The following is a 19,291-nucleotide window of genomic DNA, read 5'->3' as shown; positions in this document are numbered from 1 at the left end:
GTTATGATTTAGTGTAGTAGATTGAAACAAGTGAAGAAAGGAAATTTATACCAGATTACATCAACAATCCACGCTGCTTCGGTTTGTACTGAACTCTCGAGAGAATAAAAATCCACCGAACAGAGCATAAAATATCCTTTCCAGAAGCAATAAAATAATTGATCGTTCTCAGAATTTCGCGAAAAGTTCAACCTGCATTCAGTCAGTATTTTGGCGCATTATATTTTTCCAACGGAGCAGCACATCCGCTCTTGTCGGATTTTAATTAACACACATCGATGTTATTGCTTGCACTTGCGGACGGACGGACGCCGTTCTATTTCTGAGTTTGAGGAGGATACATGATGTGTGGATGTGTATATATCTTTTAATCTAGTTGCTGGCATGGGATCTTCTTGTAAATAACCATAACATAGTGAAATAATTCATATATTCACTATTGTATTGTCAGATGATTATATGAACGATGCATAATGAAGAGTTGCAATAATTCTTGGAGATTTAGAGACGTAAGATTTGTAGTTGCATCGATACCCCAGCGGAAAAGTAAGGAACTTACCACGATTAAGACTCGTGTTCGACATAAAAAATTGAATAAAATTTTACCACGATTGGCACAAGGAATATTGGGAATAGTCAACTAATAAATGCGTTCTGAAATATTAGATTGGAAATAAAATAAAATATGTGAAAATCGGAGAAATTGTATATCCATTTTAGGGGGCGTCCATTAATCACATTAAAAATCAGTAGGGTTTTTAGGTGAAGGAGGAGTTTGACAAAAAATCACGAAATATCACGAGGGGGGAAGAAGGTGTATAGTAAGATGCACCAGTATTTATTTTTTAACAAAAAAATCAAACATTTTCAAATAAAATTTACTTTATTAAAAAAATTTACAGTTTTTTCACATAACTAAAAATACACGTGATAATCGGGGGGAGAGGGGGGTAACTTTGAATATCACCATGTGTCACCAAGGGGGAGGGGAGTCCAAAAATCCTTAAAAACTTTCTCACGTGATTAATGGTCGCCCCTTAAGACCTAAGTTATCCATGTTGAACAAAATTCAATTTTATGACTTAAGACTATCATACAATCGACTCAATCAAATAATATTAGTAATATCTAATTTAGTATGGGGCTAGGAGCTTATTGTAATAGGGATAGGTTGTAATAAAAGTTTTTCAAAGAATCTTAAACAATATTGAAATTCATTATTTACTGTAAACCTCCGCGCATCATGTTGTCATGGTCTACTGGTCCACAAGCCGACGGGCACGGTATACATAAGTGTGCAGGTGCGTCAGTTGTAAAAGATAATATAAAATTGTATAATAATTTCGGTTAGCGTTATTATTATCGACTAATTTTAAATTTTATATGTCTCATTTCGTTTCAAATTTATCAATCCTTGATGATGTGTAACAATTTTTACGATTGCTAAATTATTAATTTAAATAGATGCCTTGATTAATGTCAAATATCACACATCCCATGTAGAAATTAATATCGGTACAATATATTACCAATATCGGTTTTCTGTGGCCGTGATTGCCTATATTGCAAAAATATCGGCGAACGTCGGTTCTGTGATGATGTCAACTAATCGATCAGGCCAACGTCAGCCGATATTGAGGCAATAATCTCTATAAATGGCCTTGTCCAATATTGGTCTCAAACTAAAATAGAAATATTGATGCAATATTTTTTATCATCGGCTAATAAATATTGTCCCCAAATAGAAGAATAAATATTGATGCAATATTTTTTTATCATCGACTGATAAATATTGTCCTCAAACTAAAATAGAAATATTGATGCAATATTTTTATTATCGGCTGATAAATATTGTCCTCAAAATAAAATAGAAATATTGATGCAATATTTTTTATTATGGGCTGATAAATATTGTCCTCAAACTAAAATATAAATATTGATGCAATATTTTTTTATCATCGGCTACAAAATATTGTTCCCAAAGTGAAATATAAATATTGATGCAATATTTTTTATCATCGGCTGATAAATATAGTTCACAAATTGAAATAAAAATATTGATGCAACATTTTTTATCATCGACTGATAAATATTGTCCACAAATTGAAATGAAATTATTGATGCAACATTTTTTATCATCGGGTACAAAATATTGTCATCAAATTGAAAAAAAATATTTATGCAATATTTTTTATCATAAGCTAATAAATATTGTCCTCAAAATAAAAAATGAATATTGATGCAACATTTTTTATAATTGACTATTAAATATTGTTTGCATGTTAATTAATAATAAATATTGTTTCCTCAAATTCCTCAATCATAATTATTGTTATTATATTTAAAATGAAAAACAAAAATCTTATCTGGGATCGAACCCGAGACTACGACGTTAAGAGTCGGCAACGCTAGCGCTTAGCTATCGACTCAACAGAACGAAAACAACATACGCCAGATATATATGGCTGTAAATATTTAACCATGTAATTATTCAACCTTACAAATTAAAAGGTAAAAGATACGTAAAAAGTTTATTCGGACGAAAGATGCGGAATAAAATTACGAATAAAATGATATATAATTCAATATGTGTGTTCGTATAATTATTTTCAGATTTTTCAATTTTTCTTGAATTTTAGCACTGCAACTCGCCCATAGGCCAAACGTTTTGAAATACTAAGTTGTGATATGTGGAAGAAAAAACTAAGAATTTTGAGACGATTCTAATGATGTATAATACTTTATACGGTTTCTTTATGAAAACCTCAAATGTTGAGAATAGTATAAAAATTCAGTTTCCTTTCATTATAAAAAAGTTAAATGTTACAGGGTAATTTATTTTAAATACTGTCCGATATATATAAAACTAATTGAAAACTTTAATTTTATTTACTCATACAATTATAAAAAAAAAATAATAATAAATGGACTGGGATTTGAACCCCAAAATCAAAATCAAAAGGCTGCGACGCTAGCCATTACACCACCAAGATATACAATCTTGTTGTAGTAACTCACTATCCTGAACCGCAGGTATAAGGTTCTAGATCTTTCTATGCCTTCTATGCATGACGTATGCCTACAAGAAGCGACGCGCGTCACACGGCGTCCTTAGCCTTTAATGCAAAATTGTTAATTATAGTATGTTTTAAGATACTAGTTTTGCTGGAAATAATCGAATAATATTTTCAGTTATGTGTAATGTGTAATAGTGTTATAGTGTACATTGTTTTCTAATGTGTGTAATGTGCATTGGTGCGAAATATATACCACAAACAAGTTTGGTTAAGTAAGCATTGTCTCTGAAAAATATACAATATTTCATTTCTTTGTTGTTACTTTGGATTAAAATACAAAGGTTTGAAAGTTCAACTTAATTTTACGTCATCTGATTTGATTTGGGATGGATAGATTAAGTAATAAGTTATGTATTCTAACATAACCTTAGTTTTAATAGACGAATTCTTTTTACTATTGGTGAGTATAATACTTAATTATGCGTTTATGCATTGTAACTAATAGCTATTTATTTTTAGAATAATTACTGCTAAACTACATTATTATTAGTATCTCTAATAAATAATCGGAAACTAGCTATTCGAAATGTCAAAATTTGCAAGTTTTCAATAAAAATGGTAAGAAATGCAAGATAATTTTATTTTTCTCACTAAGGATTTTTATATTGATCAGGAGTTTAAACACATTGAGAAATCAGTTGTACATATTACGTGAAATATAATAAAATATAACATAATAAAATATAACATAACCTAATCTTTTTGAGTGAAGACATACTGCACTTTCATATTTATAAAAGGTAAGACAATACTTGTTATAATATAATTATATGTCTTTGCATTTAAAACATATTCTTATTTATTTTCAGGTAATATTGTTGTAAGCGCAGAAAATAGAGAAACTGGTTTGCTTAGTAGTAAAATGTTATCGAAAAGTTTTTCATCAAAAGTTTGTAACTAAATAAATTATAGAAAGGAAAGATATAAATTTTGACAGAATAGTCATAATGTTTGATTATAATAAATGCAATGTGGAATGTCAATAAATCTGTACATTTGCATAGCAAGATTTTAGACTATGATATGAAGTCATTATTTTTTAAGGTAAAAGTAGAGTCGAGTGCATTTTACAATCTCATTTTAACGCTTTCATAAATTATTCATATTGATAATATATAATGATATATTATAAATTTATTAACAAGGAATACGAGGTTTCAGATGACAATACAAACTTGGACAAAAATATTTTGGGGTTATGATTGAAAAAGTTTCCAGTCACTGTTCTAGACGATGAAATAAATATTTCATAATGGATAATAAATATATTAACAACAAATAAAATATGTTCAGATGCTGTGAAATGTTTTATCGAGTGATGATGTTATAAATAGTTAAGTTAATTTGCATTTATTACTTTTATTACTTTACCTACCTTACATTTGATATATATCACGTAAATTATAATCGAATAATTATTCGATTATAATTTACTTGATATATATCAAATGTAAGGTAGGTTTTCCAAAGACTGTTCTAGACGATGAAATAAATATTTCATAATGGATAATAAATATATTAACAACAAATAAAATATGTTCAGATGCTGTGAAATGTTTTATCGAGTGATGATGTTATAAATAGTTAAGTTAATTTGCATTTATTACTTTTATTACTTTACCTACCTTACATTTGATATATATCACGTAAATTATAATAGAATAATTATTCGATTATAATTTACTTGATATATATCAAATGTAAGGTAGGTTTTCCAATGACTGTTCTAGACGATGAAATAAATATTTCATAATGGATAATAAATATATTAACAACAAATAAAATATGTTCAGATGCTGTGAAATGTTTTATCGAGTGATGATGTTATAAATAGGAAAGTTTATTTGCTTTTGTTATTGTTATAAAAAAAGTTTACTTGATATGTATTAATAAATATCTATTAAAAAAATAATCAATATTTATGACACTTTTGTGTTTTATAAATAATCATATTTTTAATGCAGTTATATATTTGTATCATTGTTTATATTTAATAAATGAATTTCCACAAAAACATTCTTAATAAATTTACGTATATGTTCATTTCAGAAATAAATAAATAAATAAATAAATAAATAAATTTCAGGTGTTTTATTGTTAAATAAATGACATTGATTTATGCGTTATATTATTTCAACTTCAAATCTTCAAATATTTGTGTAATATTTCAACATCAGTTATAAGTTTCAGAATAATTTAATAATTCAATAATTAATAATTCTAAATGTTTACCAGCTCTCTGTCTAATTGTATATTACCTTACCAACATTCAACAATTTGTAGGCAACATTGGTTCCAAATTTCCAAATATAGACCAATATAGACCAATGTTGGTTTACCTATATGGCCTCAATATAAAAAATGTTCAATTTTTATGACCAGCCGATATTGGTTTCAAATTTGACCAATGTAGATTTTATATTGCTTGTAGATTCAGACCATATTAATTTCTACATGGGATAGAGATAATTGTAACAAAATTTTGGGGTTAGCTATAACATGTTATAATATACCCCAAGGTATTATGTAGATAATTGCTTTTTTCTGCACTCTGGAAATTATTATTACCAAAAACATTTTTGCCGTTAAAGATTAGAATACTTTAGTCCTGGTGACAAGGGAGGGACCAAAAAAAAAATACAAAAAGCACGAGAGAATCTACTAAAGTAGTATGAGGAACATATAAAGAAAAACAAAAAAGATGATAAAATTAAAGAATGTTACGACTAGCCCCGATACAAGTTGTAACACCGCACTTTTTCTAGAAAATGATTAATTGTAAAATAATGAACAATTGCTATAGAATTTTTTATAGAAATCATCATCTATCCATCTTTATTTCGCAGAAATAAAATCAGTGAATCTCAGAATATACTATTTTGTAAAAAGCAGTTATAACAAGCCTTCAGGTCTCCAACTGCATTGCAACTTACCCCAAAAATAAATATTCTAAAAATAAGTTGACTTACATTTACCAATTATAAAATAAATCCATGAATTTGAAGACAGTTTTTAAGTAACAGTTAGTAATAAAAAATAAAATTACATTTTTTCCGTAAATCTTCGCGCGAATCATAGCATATTAATAGAGAACATAAACATATTACCGAGATGTCAATATTGAAAAGAGTGAAATAAATAGATCATGACACATTTATGAAGTATGAATCATATAATATATATATATATATATATATATATATATATATATATATATTTAAATGTGTATGTGTATATATATATATATATTTAAATGTGTATGTGTATATATATATTAACATTGGCATATTTTCATAATTACCGAGTAACCCAAATATTGGTTCTATTTACGCTTAATTCAATATTAACATAAGCCCCCCTTTTTAGTAGATTTTTTATGAGAAATCTATTAGAAATGATGGGCAGGATGTATCAGAGCTCTATTCTTAGCCAGGCACGTTCTATTTGATCTGTTACGAAGAAATATTTTGTCACGTGTGCGTTTTCGACGACATATATATATTTCATTTTAGGGAAACCTACAGAGGAGATCTGTGATTTAAGTTTGAAGAACTATTTTGGAAATTGGATATATTTTATAAATATGCACTTAACAACAAACACGCGCGAGCTATTATGCTGGATTTTAGTAAAGAGAACTTGCATTCTATAAATATTATTAATTTAATGAATCAACAACTAAAAATATATTTCAGTATGATTTTACTCATTCAATAACTCTTGCATGAACTAGTGTATTTAAAAGTGAAGTGTACTAACATGGAGAACCGCAGGTTTACTCTTTTGCGATTTTGATGAAACATTGCATGGTGATTGAGTTGGTAGTCAAACCAAACAATTTAAAATATTATAGGCTTATGAGAAGTGGTTTAATTATAAAAATCAATTAAAGTTTTGAAAAACAGTCCGCGCGCGCCTGGAGCGTTTCGGTTTAATATATTCAATGTATGTAGAGATTGCAATATAAAATTGTATTTATCTTTATATTATTTTTCACGTATTTTATTTGATCAATTAGATGTTTTTAATTAACAAAAACACGCAAGCAATTTGCATAATAACCGTGGCACATTTAACTTGTGGCAATATAGGTCAGCATCTATATAATGCTTTTCATTGTGGAAATGATTCAATGTAAGTTTTACTAGCAGACAACAATATCTGTTCATCATCTACATTCAGTAGTTACAGATGTTACTGATTTAGTAATAAACTAGTGGTGCATGTTCTTAAAACAATTTGCTGAAACTTCCCGTTACGTAAAATTTTTTAATCCTAAAAGCTTCAAAATATTTTGAAGAGAAATGTGAACAGAATTAGTACTTAGTAAAATCTTACGACAATTTGATGTCCATATTCTAATGATCATTCTTTATTTTTTCATTGGATTTCCGAAACCACTAGACCTGCCTTCCTAAAAATTTAATCAATTCTTCCTGGACAAAAAGTACACACAAACATATTCATTTTTTTCTCAAGGTATGACAAAACAGAAAAAGACCTTGATGAAACCTAAATATACGCAAAAATTTTCATTTTTCAATTATGTTCTAAAATATTCAAAATATTTTGAATATTTCTACAAATCTCAAGGATTATGTGCACGAAAATAAATTAATTATTCATTGAATTTAGGGAAAAAAATCCAAGATAAAAATAAAGAGATTTAAGTACTTAGTTTAGTACTTCACAAAAAATAAATCGCATTAAAAAATCAAAAAGAATTATTTGAAATATGTGGAAATTATGAAAAAATTGTCAATTATAAAGCAAATTCAAATTATTATATTTGTTATCGATTTATTCAAATTACGATTTAAAACAATGAGTTTTCTTAAATATAAATATTTACTTTCATTGAAATGTAAGCACTTCATCACGATCATGGCAATAAACAATATGCAAATTATTCAAAGATTTGTCTGATCTTTCATAAATGATATAAGAAACTTAGGTGTAGAAAGACATAATATTATGATCAATTGTAACTGAAACCCGATTTTGAAAAATGCTAAATATTAAAAAATATTAAAATAATTTATAATAGATATTTTATTAAAACTACGCCATTACGTGTTTGATACATTTGCTGGTAAAAAAAATCATCACTAATATATACTAATAGAGTTGAAAAATCATGTTTCGTCATTTAAAGATCACATTACTGACACTTTATACATAATTAACGATAAAACACATCTCATGTTTTTCAACTACAAAAAAATATTAATTACCGTATACTGGAATATAATTTATAAAAAGTTGATACAAGTAGGTATGCTAAATTTTATGGATCAAAATTAAAAATCGTAAACATATAAATTACTACATTCTTAGATTAGATTTAATTAAAATATATTACTCACATCATTAAAAAAGATTTTTCATTTAAAATTACGTTGATATATGCGTCATCAAATAAATCCGGATATGTTTATAAACTTTTAAAATATAAGTGTTATACTATTTACAGTAATAATTCATCCAATCAATAATGTTTGAAAATATTATTTCATTAAATTGTATTCGAGTTGCTGATATCGATGAAGTATTTATGATAAAAGTATGTTCCCAGACTTTCGACAGTTATTTTTAGCAGATGTTAAACAGAGGAATAATTTTATATGAAGATATTTTAACGGTTGTTTTAAATTGATCGATACTTATATTATCATGGGTATACTGAAGAAATATTTCCTATAGTAAGCGACAGTTGATACATTTATAACCACAGAAGCAAAAGTGAAATGAAAGTGCGTGGCTGATGATTTATATGTGCATCAAGATATTTATGATCAAGAAGTCGATAATGCTTCCTCAAGTTTCAAAGAGCAATAGGATTAGAGATCAGTGCAAACTCAACAAAATAAACAAAATACATGTTTTATTACGATTGTATTTTTTATTTATGTCAATTCGTATTCTATAAGTCGTCATATAATATTATGCTTTACCTTTACCTTTACCCTAGAGTAGAGAAAAAGGTAGAGCTAGAATAAAGGTAAAGGTAGAACTAATGAAAAGGTAAAGGAAGGGCTAAATTTAAGATAAACGTAGAGCTAGAGAAAAGGTAGAGCAAATATAAAGGCATATATATATATATATATATATATATATATATATATATATTTCAAAGTAACTAGCAGCCCATTCGTCGAAATAAAAAGGTATAAAGTGTAAATTAGTGATGTGCCAAGTCGAATCAAGTGATTCGAATCATTCGAATCAAGCCTTTAACGACTTGATTCGAATCAGATTTTACTTGATTCGAATCAACTCGTATCAAGCCGCGAAATATTTACTGTGATAAAACATGTGTGAACACAAATTTTCATAAATATAAAAAAAATGTTTTAATTTAATTCAATATTATAATAATATAAATAATAATAATAATAAATATAAAAAATAATAATAATAAATATAAAAAATAAATCTTGAATTAAATCATGCGAGTCACCCGCCTTTAATACGCTTAAATGTATCACCCGACTCCAATTTATATGACTTTAACCGCATTCAAGTCGATATGAATTCATCCGAGTTCCTATGACTCAAACCGACTTATCCCGACTTCAAGTCGTTATGAATTGATTCGAGTTCCTATGACTCAAACCGACTTATCCCGACTTCAAGTCGTTATGAATTAATTCGAGTTCCTATGACTCAAACCGACTTATCCCGACTTCAAGTCGTTATGAATTGATTCGAGTTCCTATGACTCAAACCGACTTATCCCGACTTCAAGTCGTTATGAATTGATTCGAGTTCCTATGACTCAAACCGACTTATCCCGACTTCAAGTCGGTATGAATTTATCCGAGTTCATATGACTCAAACTGAATCATACCGACTTGAGTTCGAAACATGTGTCTGTGTTTAGCGTATCGACTTATGGAGATGCAGTGCGTATGGGTCTTGAGTGTTTGTTTATTTTTGACTAAGCGCTGAGAGCAAATTTGTTCATGAAATATCAAAAACTCATTTAGATAATAAATACGCGATTTAGATTTTAATTATTATCAAAATAAACTACACAACGAGTTTTATGCACATACAAAATTATTATATTTTAATTATGCAAGTAATGGCAAATTCACACAAATGAAATAATATCAATCTTTACAATAGTGGATTGAATTTTAAGTCATTCGTAAGACGTTAGATTCAGCCCCCTGTTTAGATTAGATCTAAACAATCAATAATATACACATGCATTCGTTCAACGTAAGATTAAGAATATTGTTTTATATGCTTTAGTGATAGAGAAGTGTTTGGTTATATTTTACTGTAAATTCACTTGAAAGATTAGTTATATTTGTAGCTAGTTTATTATTATATATATAGTATAAATGTATTCATCTCTGCACTTTTTGGAATTAATTGCTTACTAAATTAATTATTTCACTTATAAAATTATTAAAATGATATTATTTCTTCTCTTAAATTATAATTGTTCATATATGAACTTGATTCGAATTGATTCGAATCATGATTCGAATCAGGTTTTTTTCTGATTCGAATCACTCGAATCAGGAAATTTTCGAGTCGGCACATCACTAGTGTAAATACTTTTATTTATACGTTTCGACACAAGATGCGTGTCATCATTCAGCAACACAGGACAAAAACACTCAACAAAAATTTATTTAAAAATTAAACTTAATAACATATTAGAGAAAAACATTTTTTTAGAAAAATTATGAATAACTAAAAGATTTGAAACTAATTTGACTAAAAGTTATAAAATACATAATTGTGAGACGAGAAACACGCCCATACCGAGCATCCAGACTCGACTCAAGTCTTGAGTCGAGTCTGGATGCTCGGTATGGCGTGTTTCTCGTCTCACAATTATGTATTTTATAACTTTTAGTCAAATTAGTTTCAAATCTTTTAGTTATTCATAATTTTTCTAAAAAAATGTTTTTCTCTATATGTTATTAAGTTTAATTTTTAAAATAAATTTTTGTTGAGTGTTTTTGTCCTGTGTTGCTGAATGATGACACGCATCTTGTGTCGAAACGTATAAATAAAAGTATTTACACTTTATACCTTTTTTATTTCGACGAATGGGCTGCTAGTTACTTTGAAATATGTTTCAACGTCGAAAAAACTATCAAGATATATATATATTATATATATATATATATATATATATATATATATATAAAATTGAATAGTCTTGAATTTTATGTAGAAATATATGTTTAATTTGAGTTTAAATTCTCGCGTAACATCAATAAAAATAGTATGAGAGTTTTTTTAAAAGTTTATTTATTTAAAATCCAGACGTTTCGTCCAGATAGTTAATTTGATTACCACTGAATGATGGCTAAGATGCTAGCCGAAACGTATGGATTTTAAATAAATAAACTTTTAAAAAAACTCTCATACTATTTTTATTGATGTTACGCCCGAATTTAAACTCAAATTAAACATATATATATATATATATATATATCTTATATATAAAATTCTTCTGTAACAATGTAAGTTTCATAATCCCTCCTAAACTATAATTCGGATTTTCATGAATCTTCCTGAAGTTTGTTCGGGAAATTTTCTAGAATGTTTTGATTCATAGAAATATAGTTAGATTGTAGAAATAAATGGAAAAAATTACAAAAAACCGCTTATCATTGTTTGCCCTTGAAAATATTTGAAGCTTAGTTTGACATTAAAAACAATTGAAGACTGTCATTTGCCAAACATTTCTGTTCACTTATAGGCTAAGGCAATATTAAAATATAATAAATTCATGATTATGATTAAGGAAAATGTAATGTCTACATTATTAATGCCGAAAAGCAGCTGAGATGTGCCAAATATTAAATTAATATAAGATGCAAATAATATAACATATGCGTTTGACAGTATGCGCATGCGTCTGACGCGCACCGCGAATCGTGTTCTCAACGTACACGTGCTTTTGCTTGCAATAATTTTGTTTGCGCACTTTGCGAACAGATTCGCCGCACGAATTCGTGCGAAGGAGACTCAAAAATATTCAATTTGCAGTCGTTTTGCCTCACTATACTAAGTCACAATACAAAAAAAATTATTTAGAAGTTTCATTGTGTCAAAAATTCATATTATTGTCATTGGGTACGGAATATTTACTCAATGGAGCGCTTTCGGTCTGAACTTTTTTTACTGTTTTCCATTTCGTTTGGAATTTTGGAACTAGGTTCATCTTGCTCTTCAGAAGTGAAAACAATTTAGACTCCTTAACCACTTCCCGGGTGGATGAGATTTCTTTTCAGTGGTGTAATTTTACTTTTTTCAAAATAACGTTTGGTATCGATAAAAGAACTAATTATAAGAGAAAAATGTTTAATAATGTTTTTTAAAAAAGCAAATACTTTTCAAGTTACTGGCTACTGAAAATTTGTTTCTTTTTTGCGTTTTTCATCATTTTTTGCTAATATCTTCAAAAATATACATTTTAACGAAAATCATGTAATGAACAAAATTATATCAATTAAAATCTTAATAAATCGCTATTTTATAGTGTTTTAGGAACATTATTAGGCTAGATATGAAAATGGGTTTTTATAGTGCTCAAAATAAGCTTCAAAATGAGTACTTCTGCGAGTAAAATGAGTAAACTATCATGCAAATAAAAGACGCATATAATGGTTTTCATTTAAATAAAATAGTTTTTCAGTGTCATTTCCACCAAATTTAAAAATAATCGTATTCCATCTAGAATTAACTTGGTTTAAGAGATCTTGATGGATTCTAGAAAATACCACAACTTTAGTACAAACGATTTTAAAAAAAACTCATGATTTCATAAAAAAAATCATTAAAAAAAACATCCATTTCTCATTATAATATCTCTGAAAGAATACGTATAAAAGTATATATATATGAAAATTCGAGGTATTTTTCTGACTAATTATTGTTGTTTATTATTTTTCCATTATACAAATATTGATAGAGGTATTAATTAAGGAGTGCGCGGCTGTCCAACTAGAAGTCTTTCGAGCCCTTTAACCCTTCGCCGTTTCACAATAAGAGAAGTTACGGTAAAATTTATGATAAAAAAAGTTGTAGCTCATTTAATCACCTTTAAAATAGTGTATTACAAGTTCTGATAAAATCAGAATTAAAAGAATAATAATCCAATTAATGCGTTGGATGGTGACGGAGTGCAAATTGTTTTCACTTCTGAACTTAAGATAAAGATTAGCCTATTTCCAAAATATCAAGTAAATTGGAGCACATTAAAAAAATTCACAGAGCACGAATATTAAAAAATGTTCAATAAAATTGTATATTAAAAATTATACACTGCGATTTATAGAACAAAATTTCCAATAGCTCAATTTATTTTATTGCATTTAAGGGTTATATAGTATTTTTAGTCATACCTGTAGATGTGGATGTATAAATGAATGATTTTTTGTTTATTCACGACTAAAACATCGATTTTCCAAATTTATCACACTAAAAATGATCGTCTGCCTTTGTGATTTATGTCACAGCTTAAGATACACGTGTTGAAAATTGAAATCTTTTAAAAAGTACAACAAATTCAGAAAGAATTACTATATAGCATTCGCGGCAAAGGTGCAATACCACCTTTTATTTTTCTACCCAAAATAATTGCTTCAATAATGTTGCCTATAATTTTTATAATATTGTACCATATTTTAACTGGCTTTAGTAATTTTAATATCTAAATTACATTTTTTTCACTAATAAATCAATATACATTATTGCTTAAGTTTATATTTGAAGTGAATTAATTTGTCAAATCCTGTTCACATGTGCTCTATTCAACTCACGATCAACAAAGTTATGCTATATAGTATTATGCCGCATATATATTCTATAAATCGCAGTGTATAATTTTTAATATACAATTTTATTGAACATTTTTTAATATTTGTTAAATGAATAATTAAAGTGTTAACTGTGGGAATTGAGAAGAATCATTTTATTTGAAAACAGTTCTACATTCAACATCACTCATATATTGGTGTAAATAGTAATTAAAAAAACAGTAATTATTATTTTTAACTAAGCAGTAAATATTAGTATAAAATATTGTAAAATTGTAGACGTGGGTACAGAACAACGTCTGTCGGGTCAGCTAGTATATATATATATATCCTTTATAAATTGGCCAAAGATTAACCTGTTGCTATCATGCTTCTTTCGTGAAATATAATTCAGCCTTAGGTTTCTATTTTTACTCGTTTTTTTTATTATGAAACTATCAAGAATTTTATAATTTTACAATCCTAATTTAAATGCCCAAACTTCTGATGGATCTTGCTAACCCAATTTAGTGTATTATTTTTAAATTAAGAACTCTCAAAGATGACAAATTTTGAAAATTTTAAATTTATAGGTCAACAAGAGTTTTAGTTCCTGAAAATTTGAGACAATTGTATTATAGTTTTTAACTGTGTTCTTAGAAATGTTATTCACGATTATGATTCCAAAAGTTTAATAGAAAAAAATTAATGAAAATTAACCTTAACTACCGGTCACAGTTTAGCCAAAGTCTTGGATTGCACTTAAAAGCTCATAATTTACAAACTAGGCAAGATATTATTTTTTAATTTTTCTTTTACAATTATCAATGCTACCCTGTTTTGGCTTCACGATGAATTATGGAAGAACCTGTATAATGTTTTAATATTTGCTCATAATTAGATGAGTGTATAACTAGTGTATAATTATAAATATTAAATTACAGACTGTAGTGCAATAGTAATCTAGTAAATGACTAATTTGTAAACAACAGGTTCGATTAAAAAATGAGAATAAATGAATATTTATTATTTTGCTTATTTATACTTTTAATACATGATAGTAATTTTGTTTTAGTCTGAATTATTCAACAAATTTAGTCACTGCTATTTCACAAAGTTTAATAGAATTATTACTGAATTATACATATATCGGTAAGAGCTTTGAGCTACAAATGAATTATAGCCTTATTAGGCTCACTCTAAAACTATACCATTTTACTCATAAAAACGTTTACTATATCACAAATAACTTAAGTTTGTGAATTTTGTACTTCATTAGTCGCCACTATATAATATAAGAAAAACTGACAACTGAACGGCCATGACAACTTTATTAGATGATTTAATTAAAAATCAAGAAAACATGAAAAACACTATTTTTTGTTTAGCACATATATTTAAACTATTTTTATCGACAAGCCAAGAAAATTTCTGGTCAAATTGTCAGACATGTGTGCCTGACATGGATCATGAAATGGCATGTCACTGCCACAGTTCTATTTTGATTTGATATAAAAAATTAATCAAAAATTATGTAACAGGAGGATCTAATTACATTAATTAATCTTGAAAAGGTTCATAGTTAATCAAAATTTAATCAGACAATTTTTTTTAATTCCGTTGGGTTATTTCTTATAGCAAGATACAGCATTCATAGCTTTTGTATGAACTGACTATCAATAAGGGGATACGCATTTAATCAGATTCGTTTGTTAAGCAAATATTACTTTTACGTTCCGTATTATCTTCATGGAAGAAAGGTATCGAGATAAAATTCCTATACAACATGCATATATATATATATATATATATATATATATATATATATACATATATATATCTATTATCTAACCGTAACATTCGTAACAACACATTATTAAATTTCTGTAAATTACACAAATTTCTTTATATCATCGCATTTCCTTGTCGGACAAAGGATGCTAGCACCTCACTGACATCCATATAAAGTAATCCTGTCACTCACAACGCACATTTTAACACATGTTCTTCCACAACAATCGCATAAAGCACGGTGCGCGATTCGCGGGAGCGCCGGTCTGACTGAATCAAAGTTGAAAATGCAGGCGGGAGGCACTCAGACGGCTCAAATCCACCAGATAGATAGTGGAGAGCTGGTCAATGGTAAATGAGATTTAGTTGAAAAACTAGTGGTGCATGACATCGTGTCTTAAAGTAAATTGCTGGAACAACAGGTACCGTTAATTAATATTTTTAAAAGCTTCAAAATTATTTAAAAGAATTAGATATTAAAGGATTTTGAAATGTTTGAAATAACCCTGTTACGAAAAACTAATCAGCACGTCTCCCCATCAAATGTTTTTTGAATAATCCAAATCGGTTGATCCGTGCTCTCAAAATCGTCGGTGAAAATTTGTATCCGCACGCACATACATTCATACACATACATACAAACATCAATCCATTTTTATGCCAAAATGTTCAGAAAGCTTTGAAACGTATCTAAATATAAGCAAAAATTTTCATTCTGGTTTTTTAGCGACTACTATAACTTACCCTAAGAAAAGTTAACAACTAATAATATACTATCATTAGTTAGTAAGATTATACTGCATGACACTATTTTTTTCCTGAGATGTTTCAAGTAATTTGGAGACGTTGACTGCAACAAAAGTTACAGAACTTTGCTAATAGCTCTATTCCCTATTCATCGAGATATACCAATGTGCTAGTTTCACCTCAAATTACAGCAAAAATTAACACATATTTTATTTTACCCATCAATAGTTGACAACCTTTAGGCATAAGGAGATTGAAACGAAGCCTTTAGACTTAGTCTTAGATTAGCTCTAACATAATATTATCATAATAATTGTTAAACTAAGAAGATCTCATTGGAGTTCTTCTTAGACATCACTCTTAAATATTGTCAATTCAGCTCATAGGAATCTTTATGTATTTGTGATTGCTAAATAAAACAGAGTTAAAAAAAAAGAAAAAAAAAAACTTATTTTATTTTGATCGTGGACTACTACGACTAATTTCGCCGTACGCTCCAACAATTGTCAGCCATTATGTGGATGTCCCACCTTCCTTGATATAACTCTTCCAAAGTCCTGAAGTCTTAGTGAATTCCCATGTTCTTTGCTAACATCCCCAAAATTTTTCAAAAATCTTTCTAAATGAGAGTGCAGATAATGAATTTTGATTCTCACGTTTAAAATTGCATAGCAAGCATTCAACAAGCTTAACTGTCTTGCTGACTTTTTTGTATCCGAGAAAATTTGTTACAACGAAAAAGAAAAACTCCCTAGGTTTCATCTGGATTTTATTCATAGAGTTCACAAACTTGCATTTTTTATGAGTTGACTAATTTGGAGATCAGCAAATATATCAGTTGGTCTCTCAATTCATTACATGATAGACAGAAAATGTTGATGCTCTGGGTTGTTCATTATTAGTATAGATAAGGTTAATGTAGTAGAGTAGACTCCAAGACCATTGGGTTCAATTGACTAAATTCATTCCTTTAATATTTACCACTCAGAGAAAAACAGTCGTCGTGATGACTCTGAGGTTTTTGACTAAATAACAGGAGTGAAAAATTATAGCATTTCTTTTTCTATTTCAACATTAACAATGCAATTTTAGCACGATTTAGGGTCGAAGCCATACTAAAATAAGCAGGTAAACTCATTTGTTAAATTGCAATAATCATAGTCAAAATGCATGATGGGGCAGTTCCCTAAAACTCCAAAAACAGGAGCTGTCACGGAAAAACAGAAGGTATAATTAAAATCGGCGTACAATTCTAAGTGGATTTTAAAAAAAGTTCGAATATAAATACAAAAGTAACATTTTTGTCACTTAGTGTTATCAATGCAATATGATTCCAATTAGGGCTTCCAATACCGTATTAAAATCTGAATATCGGTATTGGATATTTGAAATTTGTAATACCGGAATCCCGGTATTCGATATTTGAAATTTGTAATACCGGGATCCCGGTATTCATACCGGTAGTGTCAATAAAAAATTTACTAGTCATACTTTTATTTACCGCAGTTGTTATATTTACATATTAACATTATTATTGTTCTAAAATGAGTACATATTTATTTTATGAATAAGAGTAGATAGATACAAAAAACGTCCAAGTAAAAAAATATATATTAACTTCAATGTTCTATGAACTACATATTTAGGGAAACAAAAAAATCAATTAATAGCTTATATTATAGTTATTAAAATAAGCTCTTAAAAAGATAAACAATCAATTGTTTCATCTTCAAGCGAGGACCGAATTTTAGTACAATTAAAACAAGCCGAATAAGCTTTTTCTCATTCTAAACTTGTCGGCACAATTGTCATATAGAAATAATACGAACACATTATTAGTCGATATGAATTAGTACTTTATAGTGTATTTGGGTTATAATCAAATCCTAATTAGATTTGTTTTTTTTTATTATTTTTAAACAGCAATCAGAACCTTACGTCCTATGAGCTGTTGGGCTAAAACTTCTCCTTACTTTGTATTTTGTAGATGGTAACCCAATGGTTAATCCATCCATATTTGATGATGTTTTGTTATTAGAATTAATCTAATAGGGCTGACACTTTATTGGTGCAGCAATGCCGGGCAAGGGCTATTTTCACTTGGAAACATATTGCTATCTATATTTTCAAGTGAAAATCGTTGTCACTGCTGCCTGACAACAGGCTGCTCGAAGTGGGTATCGAACCCGGGACTTCTGAAACAAGACCCGTCAATCTATTTATCACTCGATGATTTAATTCTAATTCCAACTTAATGCTAACATAATTATTAAATGACAATCTACTAGACAATCAAGATCTACTGGTACATCAGCGCCTCCTCTAACAAGACATGGCCTATCTGGTGTCAGAGTCTCGGCTCATTCAGACTCATAATACAAGCTTGTAACAACCTATACGATACGTCAGACGAGGAGCACATGTGTATGCAGAGCACACGACACCCACATAACAACACAATAATACTTATTTAAAGCGCACTGACCGAGAATACAAAATAGTGAAGAAGAGGGGCGACACGAAGAGAACCGCACGCGAAGAACACAATGTGATATAGGCAATGCGTTAAGAAGAGATTCCGAAGACGAACTCAGGAAACTTAGGTTGAAGACCAGGTTTAGGAGTACATTCAAAATAGAAGTTATCGAACTGTATGTCAATTGAACTGTACATTTTCTAAATAACTCCCAATGAAGCTATTTGTGGCGAGCATAGCTCACATGGTAGCGTGTTCGATTCTCACGACAGGGATCGTTGAATCGAATCCTGTCATTGACTTAGAATTTATGAAAAAAATGTGTAGTTAATTTGAAATTAAATAAAAATTGTATTTGTTAAGTAGAAATTGAATGAAAATTAAGAAAAATAGGAATTACAGAATTCGAAAAGCTGAATTGTATTAGG

At 28.5% G+C, this 19,291-nt stretch overlaps 1 protein-coding gene and 1 long non-coding RNA gene across 2 annotated transcripts in view; one reads left to right on the top strand and one right to left on the bottom strand.

Moving 5' to 3' along the window:
• LOC113367558 overlaps nucleotides 1-19,291 on the bottom strand; it is a gene marked incomplete at its 3' end in the record, with an annotated part of 106,110 nt that overhangs the window by 47,973 nt on the left and 38,846 nt on the right.
• On the top strand, nucleotides 3,616-3,924 carry LOC113368106. Its single transcript, XR_003366340.1, has 3 exons — nucleotides 3,616-3,635; nucleotides 3,691-3,817; nucleotides 3,887-3,924. It is a non-coding gene; the product is annotated as an uncharacterized LOC113368106 (long non-coding RNA).

Source organism: Ctenocephalides felis, unplaced genomic scaffold (assembly GCF_003426905.1).
Source record: "Ctenocephalides felis isolate EL2017-DRISC unplaced genomic scaffold, ASM342690v1 CF-g0.4_SCAFFOLD_01170, whole genome shotgun sequence".
Lineage (NCBI taxonomy): Eukaryota > Metazoa > Arthropoda > Insecta > Siphonaptera > Pulicidae > Ctenocephalides > Ctenocephalides felis.
This window is presented reverse-complemented; position numbering and strand designations above follow the sequence as displayed.